Here is an 8611-nt window from a genome sequence, read left to right as displayed (position 1 = left end):
TAAAAAGAAGAAGAAAGGAAGAAAGTTGAGCTAGGGTAAATTTCAGTCCTTACTAATTCATGAGGCACATTTTCCTCAATATGTTTATGACTCCTATGCTTTTCTGTATTTCCGTTTACGAAACACTCGCCACCAATCTTGAGTCCCTCTTGAAACGGTAGGGAAAATTGACGTCAGCCTCCGGCGGCCACCATGCAAGTGCAGTCCAGAGGTTCGCGCGTGACCTACCAGCCGGCCTTCTGCCGGGGATTCTGCTCGTGCACGCCGAGGTCTGACCCCCCTCGTGCAGCCGTCCTGGCCTTCCTCAAGGGCAGGACGAAGCCACGCCTTTCTCTTGCTCATTTTTCTCTCTGAAACAATTTTGGGGTGGAGGGCGGGCGAAGAAACATACACGTCTCATGTTTTGACGCTACATCAAGAACAGAGACTGAAAAGAAATACTAATTTCTATGTTCCAGGGTAATTTTTCTTTTTTAACCTTGTGGCCAGGGGCCATTCTGAGATTGTGATGAACTCTGTGCACCTTCTCCCCCAGACAGCGCCCAGTGGGGTCAGTTCTCCGCCTCTTCCCCGCCCCTCAAAGTAGTATTGCACACTAGATCGCTTCCTCCACTCTCTTCCTCTCCCGCGCTGGTCCTGATGCCCGAACCGGCGCATCTTAGCTGAACTCAGGCATCCACTCCACCTAGGCCACTAGAATCGCCTGGACGCCGCTGACGGGGCCGGGCCGCGGACGAGGCCGGAACTCAGTTACAGGCCCCTGTTGCCCACCGGAACGTGAAGGGAAGGAACGCACCAGGCGGCGGAACGGAAAGAGAGAGCGGGGGACGTGTTTGGCAGAGGGACGGCCTGATCGTTTGTGCTCCCAGTTGCGTTTGTGTCTTGGCGATGTTTCCGAGGGTCTCGGCGATCCTACCTCTGCGCCCTCTCTCCCGCTTCCCTTTATGCTCTGGAGGCTCAGAGGCTGCGATTGTGCTACTCGGTGCTCCGCACGGAACGGTCAGGTACCGCATTGGGGCGCTGTTGGCCCTGCGGGTGTCAAGGCGACCTCCGGGGCGTTCAGTGGTCCTTCTCCGCTTCCTGGGCTGGATGTTCCCGCCCGCGGGATCTCAGAGGCCGTTGCTTTAAAGCTGAGGAACGGGAAATCCCAGAAAGCTAACATGACTTGCCCAAGGTCATAACGGGGTGAGAAACAGAGCTCGGGGTACAAGGTTGGCTCCTGTCCCGAGCGCTCCGCCACGCCTCCCCCCATTCAGTCCGGGCTCCAGAAGCAAAGTTGTCTCACCCACTCCTTTTTTTTTTTTTTTTTTTTTTTTTTTTCCCGAGACTATAACGGTCTCATTCCTGCCTCCATTTTTTGTTTTGATTCGTCATTTAAAGTACTCCCACTGCACCGATACTGGCGTTAAACCCCGAAGTTCTGCCACCACGAAGCTTGTTCACCAAGCATGCAATTCCAGTTTAGCGGAGTGAAGCTGAGATGGTGTGGGCAGCGCGGAATGCTTTATTAATTCCAGTCGTGTTCCAGAAGTTGTATAAAAGGAGTATTACAGAGCATCCCTTTGTTTTTTTAATCCAACTTTCATTGTTTCCTTCATGTGAATAGCATGAGCTGAGTACTATTCCATCCGATGGATCTATCATGATATGTGGAGAGATTTAGCTACTTTAATATTGGCTTGCAATATATATAGTTTCTGAAATAAATTGGCATCTAAAAATCCAGTGAACTATAACCGCCACTCTTTTTTTCCCCACCCCTCTCCTTTACCCATTACATAAATATATATATAAAATACATATTTAACTTAATATGTTCTGAGTTAGTATTGTGCTTAATTTATACTTTAATATATTATTTTAATGTGTTGTTCTGAGTTACTATTGTGCTTCAACAAGTATCCATTACCTTCAACTTTTGACATTTTAAAGTTTATATAAAACCAATACTGGGGCGCCTGGGTGACTCAGTTGTTAGCTGTCTGCCTTCAGGTCCTGATCTGAGTGTCCTGGGATCCAGCCCTTCATCGGGCTCCTTGCTTGGTGTGAAGCCTGCTTCTCCCTCTCCCAGTACTCCCAACTGTGTTCCGTCTCTTGCTGTATCTTTCTGTCAAATAAATTAAGAAAATCTTAAAAACAAAAAAGCAATACCTAGGGCACTGGGTGGCTCTGTGGATTGAGCATGTGACTCTTGATCTTGACTCTCAGGGTCCTGAGTTTGAGCCCCAGGCTGGGTGTGGTGCCTCCTTTAAAAAAGCCAAATATTTAAAAAAAATATTGTTTTTTGTCAGAAATGGATTTTTTGAATGACAAAAAAAGTTTTTTCTGGAAAAGAATCATTTTACTTTCCATTAAACTAACGGCATAATAGGTAATGCCTTTTTTTCCCCCTTGTTTTTCATTTTCTTTGTTAGAACCAAGTCCGTGAGTCCTGACTTGGAAGCAGCAGCATCTGCTGTTGCAGATTTTCTCCATTTTGATAAGCAGACAACCAAGTCAGAGCTGCTCAGACAACTGTAGCAGCATGAGGAGGTCTCAAAGGCACAGAAAGATGGAGAAAGAACTAAAGTTAGGTTAGTGAATCAAATAGTTCTGTCGAATCAAATAGTTCATCTCATTATTTTATGCCAGGTTTGAAGTTGATAGTACTACTTCAGATGTCTGATACTGTTTCATAAGTGACACTTTTTTTTAATAGTGTCACATCAAAGTGACACTTTTATGTTTTAAATGAACATTTCTGAAGAATACCTTCAAAAGTTGTATTTCAAAAAGAAATATAAATCTTAGTGGTCTGTGGGATGTGAATAACATGTGACATAAAATCTTTCATTTAAACATAATGCTTTGTGCTGTTATAGTGCATGGAAGTGAAATATGAATTAAATAATAGGAATCTCGTATATAAGAAAGTTTATTACTGTCCTGTAGCTACAGTTTCTAATACACTTGACCTTTTTCTTATTTCAGCGTCAGTAACGTAACGTAATACCAGATATGAAAGTTGCCAAATCTGCCACAGGTAGAGTTAGTACAAGACCAGTGCATCAAATTCATTTTGATGAAGGAACTGACAGTTTCATGGGACAGAAGACTGATGATCTTAAGAAAAGGTACTCAGGCTTTGCAGTCTGTTTGGTTTTGTTAGTTTTATTTGTTTCTCTGTAGATTTACTTTATTCTGTGCATGTTATTGCTGATAGGTATTTGAGCATTATGGACGCATTTATATCTCTCTTCTCACCCTGCATGTACCATTTCCTATAGAGGAAACGGATGTTCTGGGTTAAGTAGTCTTGTGCTTTTCTATACCATTAATCACATTGGGCCCTGCCTCCTATTTATCCATGATGAGTGGAGGTCTCCTGATTTAAGGTAAGTGGAACTGATTGAATTCTGAACAAATGAGCACTTTTGAGAAGCATTATTTTTCATTCTGATATGTACATAACAGTATATTTAACTTTTCTATCTCTATGTAATTATCATTATTCATACCCTAGAGAAATAATCCACCATAAAAAAAAAAAAAGAAAGAAAGAAGAATGAAAGATCCATTATAATACCTTAAGGTGGTAGATTATTTGTGGCAATTTGAATTTGGTGATTTGCAGACTTAAAGATGCTAAGCCATGCCTTACGTAATTATTTTATAATAAAAAGCTGTCTGTATTTACAGAAAGTTTCTGTTTTCTCTCCTTCAAGCCCATGAAGTAATATTTGGGGAGGGGAAACCAGATATTTAGTATGCTCTAACAAAAACTAACTGATCTTGATAGAAGGGGGAGCTTACAGTGAGTGTTTTTGACATGTTATGTATTCTTTGGATTTTCTTTTAAGTATAATCCCAGCAAGTTAATCAGAAGTTAAACTACTGATTTGTATAGGAAGATTGTAAAAGATAGTCAGCTGTTAACAAATCAAGTTCAAGAAGTTACGATTTAGAGAATGATTTTATGCCTATGACATGTTGGATAGAGTATAATGTATACTTGGAGTTTTACTTAAGATTCCTCAAAATATTTAATTTCAGGGGTGCCTGGCTGGCTCAGTCAGTAGAGTATGCAACTCTTAATTTCTGGGGGTTGTGAGTTCAAGCCCTGTGGTGGGCATAAAGCTTACTTTAAAAAAAAAAAAAAAAAAAAAATATATATATAATTTCAGTCTTGTTTGAATCAGTCATCTTTGAAGTGATTCCACAAAACTACATCAGAATGCTATATCATAGTTTGATTCTTGGTGATATTAGCCATCATTAAAAATTAGAAGGTGGCAGGGCACCTGGGTGGCTCAGTTGGTTAAGTGTCTGACTTTTGATTTCAGCTCAGGTCATGATCTCCAGGATGTGAGATGAGCCTGCTTAGGATACTTTCACTCCTTCTCCCTCTCTCTTCTTCCTCCTTCCGGCCCCCCACTCCCGCCGCCGCCAACACATGTGTGTGTCTGTCAAAAAAAAATTCTTAGAAAGTGGTAAGGGAGAAGCTAAAAAGTAGGACAGTTGTTTATGTGCATATAATGACTGTGTTAAACTGACTGAAGGACTCTAGAGTAAGGGAGAGGAGTGATGGGATACCAGATTTTTACCCAGCTCTGTCATGGGACAGCCTGAGACAATCCGGGACTAGGTAGTCACCACAGATACACCTTGGGTTAATTCCTTCAGGAAGAGACATCTGAGAGGGGTGAGGCACAGAGCACTGGCTTTGGAGTCATTCTGGCCTGTCTCAGAATCTTGGCGTTATGCCACTGACTAATTCTGGGACTGGGGCAACTTTTATAGCCTTGTCATTCCATGTCCCCATCTATAAAATGCTGAAACTGAAGCCCGACTTAAATGGCTTTCTTGAAAAATAGGAAAGGAGTGTGCCAACTATATATAGTAGAGATGCACAGCAAATGTCTGTTCCCTTCCCTTCCTCTTTAGTACATTCTAAAATTCCATACTTTACCAAGTCATTCCCTGTTTGCTGTGAGTTACCTTAATCCATCAGCCTGTTAACCTGATTGAGCAAAGTGAGGGCGTGCAGGTGGGGAGAGGGACCCAAAAGCACTGAAAATAGTTGGGGAGCGTAAATACCTCTGTTTAAGAATACTTGGGGATCTGTTAAAGGAAAACTTAAGTGATTTGAGATTACTTTATGTAATTTCAATATGGTAGTTGAATTTTTTCAGTTAATGTGATTTCATAAAAAAATTTGATTCAGAAAAGAATTTAAAAAATTTTAAAGATTTTATTTATTATTTGAGATAGAGAAGCAGGCTCCTCACTGAGCAGGGAGCCCAATGTGGGAGGACTCAATCCCAGGACCCTGAGATCATGACCTGAGCCAAAGGCAGACACTTAACTGACTGAGCCACCCAGGTGCCCCAAGAATTCAAAATTATATTAAAACTGATTATCCAGTTTTGAACTGGTTTTTAATCTCCCAGTAAATTTATTCAAGTATGAATGTGAATTGATGAATAAAGCAGTTGATTAAAATATACAAGGAAAAGTTACCTATTAACTCTCTGACATTAATTTTAATAGTTAATTTAAAATGTTAGCTAAAGTTAATCATTATGTTAAAATTACAGAGTGATTGCTTTATAAGTGGGAATGTTTTGATTTATCTGTGCCATCTTTTATAATTATAGTTTGTAATTAAACATGCAGTATTTTCTGCCCTTAAACTAAGAGAACTGTTGACTTTAACAACTTTTAATTTAGCATATTTCAATAGCTTTCTAGTGTTGAGTTTTCTAAAATCTTAATATGAAATGGATCAATAAAATTATGGAAAATTAATCTTTTTAGTTAGATATTTTGGAAATTAAACTACTTAAACTGCTTTATTGTATCATGATGCAAAAATCCAAGTGTACTTGTTCCAGTTTTTAGTTATCTGTTCTTATGATGTGGCAATTTAGTTAAAATGTCTGTTATAGGCTAGTAGAATTTTTATTTATTCATTCATTCATTTATTTATTTATTTTTAGGGATTTTATTTATTTATTTATTTGACAGAGAGAGGCACATTGAGAGAGGAAACACAGGCAGGGGATGTGGGAGGGGGAGAAGCAGACTTCCCGCTGAGCAGGGAGGCTGCTGCAGAGCTCATTCTGGGACCCTGGATTCATGACCAAAGCCACCCAGGCACCCCAGTGGAATTATTTTTAATTTCTACATTGAGTATTTCATATAAAATAGTTTTCTTAAGGGAGCCTTGGTGGCTCAATCATTGAGCATCTGCTTTGGCTCAGGTCATGATCCCAGGGTCCTGGGATTGAGCCCCACATTGGGCACCCTGCTTGGTGGGAAGGGAAGCCTGCTTCTCTCTCTCCCATTCCCCCTGCTTCTGTTCCCTCTCTCGCTGTCTCTCTCTCTCTGTCAAATAAATAAATAAAATCTTTACAAATGATAATAATAGAATAGTTTTCTCAATTTTTTGTTGACCATTGTAAAAATATTAAATTAAATTGTTTTTTTTCTTTTTCAATCTTAGGGAAAATATGCTCAAAAGGAAGAGACTTAATATTTTTGACCTTAAGGCGGTTACCGAAGAGGCACCTGAAACAGGTTTGTTAAGAACATGATTTCTCAGGTGTAGAAGCATTCCATCTTTAAAAAAAAAGTCCTTAATGTTTTGATTGCTCAATGTGAGGTATTTTAATAATCCGTCCTGTCGTTGGCCTGGATCCTGCTTATGAATGTAATTGTTGCCATTGCTAGTCTTGGCCAGATTCCTGCCTTGAAATGCTGCATTCTGTGAGACAGTGGGAGGTAAGTACTACCACCTTCTTGAATCCAGAGCTAGCAGTTGGCTACTGATTTGGGTTAGAACATTAACTGTCACCCTCTATTTGCAACTATGTTATTACAAAAGATAAACTATGGTTTCTGCCCTGAGGCAGCTTGCTATCTAGAAGAGGAGATGGGGGGGTGGAAGGGGACCCTGGGTGGTTCAGTCATTGAGCCTCTGCCTTAGTCTCAAATAAATAAATACAATATTAAAAAAAAAAAAGGGAGATCGTATTTGTAGAACTTAATGATTTGTCTTAGTGATTGTTTAGGAGCTGGGAAGAAGAGCAGTCAGGAAATATATTTAGCAGATTTGTGGTGGTCGTGTTTTTTTTTTTTTGCTTAAACACACCATCCTTGTTCCATGTACTTATCCCTTTGGGTAAGAGGTCAAATCTTTCATAATCACCATTTAAGTCTAATTAAAAGAGATGTAAGAATGTCCACTTGCTTGACATTAAGTGTGGTTTACTGATAAATTCAGATAGACAGGAAGCTCGATACAAATGGTCTTCAGCTTACAAGTGGCTTTCATTTCCAAAGATTATAAGTTAGCTTTTGGGCTTGATAATTTTGTAATTGATATTTAAGTTCCGTGGCCTACCTCCAATGGCTCATTTAATCTATTATAGTTACTTATATAAAAACATCTGATTTTCCCCACTATTCAGTAAACTGCTAGATATAGGGGCTGGGTTTCACTGATTTTTTCTATACCCCGCAACACCTAGCCAGTGGCTGATGAATCGTAGGAATTAACTACCTTAAATCATAAATGCTTAAAAAAAATGTTTTTTAAATAAATGCTTTTTTTTGAACAAATTGAGCTATGAAATATCAATCCATAGAGGCAAGGAGTTAATTCAATCAGTGTTTATTCTTTTAAACTAAAGGAGAAACTGAGAGAACTACTTGCCTGCTCTTAACGCGAAAACTGCTTTCTGTCTTATATGATGGACAGGAAGTACAAGGGGCATCTGGCTGGCTTAGTTCTCAGAGCATGTAACTGGATCTTGGGGTTGTGGGTTTAAGGCCCATATGGGTTGTTGAGATTATCTTAATAAAAAGGGGGGGGGGCACCTGGGTGGCTCATTGGGTTAAGCCTCTGCCTTCCGCTCAGGCCATGATCTCAGGGTCCTGGGATTGAGCCCCATGTCGGGGCTCTCCGCTCAGCGGGGAGCCTGCTTCCCTCTCTCTCTGCCTGCTTCTCTGCCTACTTGTGATCTCTGTCAAATAGATAAATAAAATCTTAAAAAAAAAGGGGGGGAATACGAAATGCACACACACACACACACACACACATTTAGATGATTCTAACAAGCTACTTGAAAAAAGCACAATAAAATGTGTGGTCATGGAGAGTAGATCACCTCTTCCCTGTTGATGTGGCAGCTGTTACACTTGCATCAAAAAGGACATTTATTAGGAAAAAAATATACTATGGAAAAAAGACAAGTCTCTTCAATAAATGGTGCTGGGAAAATTGGACAGCTGTATATAGAAGAATGAAACACAACCATTCTCTTACACTGTACACAAAGATAAACTCGAAATGAATAAAAGACCTCAACATGGTCTACGTGTTCTACGTGGTCAACGTGGATTAGAATCCTAGAGGAGAACATAGGCAGTAACTTCTTCGATATCAGCCACAACAACAACTTTGAAGATATGTCTCCAAAGGCAAAGGAAACAAAAGGGAAAATAAACTTTTGGGACTTCATCAAGATCAAAAGCTTCTGCACAGCAAAAGAAACAGTCAACAAAATAAAGAGGCAACCTACGGAATGGGAGAAGATATTTGCAAATGACAATACAGACAAAAGGTTGA

General features: G+C 40.0%; 1 protein-coding gene across 10 annotated transcripts in view; it reads left to right on the top strand.

The window, feature by feature from the left end:
- Window positions 1-794: 794 nt before the first annotated feature.
- LOC123392229 (mitochondrial ornithine transporter 1-like) overlaps window positions 795-8611 on the top strand; it is a 43950-nt gene continuing 36133 nt past the window's right edge. For 8 of the 10 annotated variants that reach the window (XR_006606935.1, XR_006606936.1, XR_006606929.1 and 5 more), the window contains exons 1-3: window positions 796-1004; window positions 2971-3113; window positions 6485-6558. The gene's annotated coding sequence lies outside the window, so the exon portion shown is untranslated. The other 2 variants (XR_006606927.1, XR_006606931.1) reach the window with 2 other exon arrangements.

This window comes from Mustela putorius, unplaced genomic scaffold, assembly GCF_011764305.1.
Source record: "Mustela putorius furo isolate JIRA1106 unplaced genomic scaffold, ASM1176430v1.1 tig00000461_pilon_pilon_pilon, whole genome shotgun sequence".
In the NCBI taxonomy this organism is placed as follows: Eukaryota; Metazoa; Chordata; class Mammalia; order Carnivora; family Mustelidae; genus Mustela; species Mustela putorius.
The sequence above is the reverse complement of the archived record's forward strand: the minus strand, read 5'-3'. Positions and strand labels throughout refer to the sequence as shown.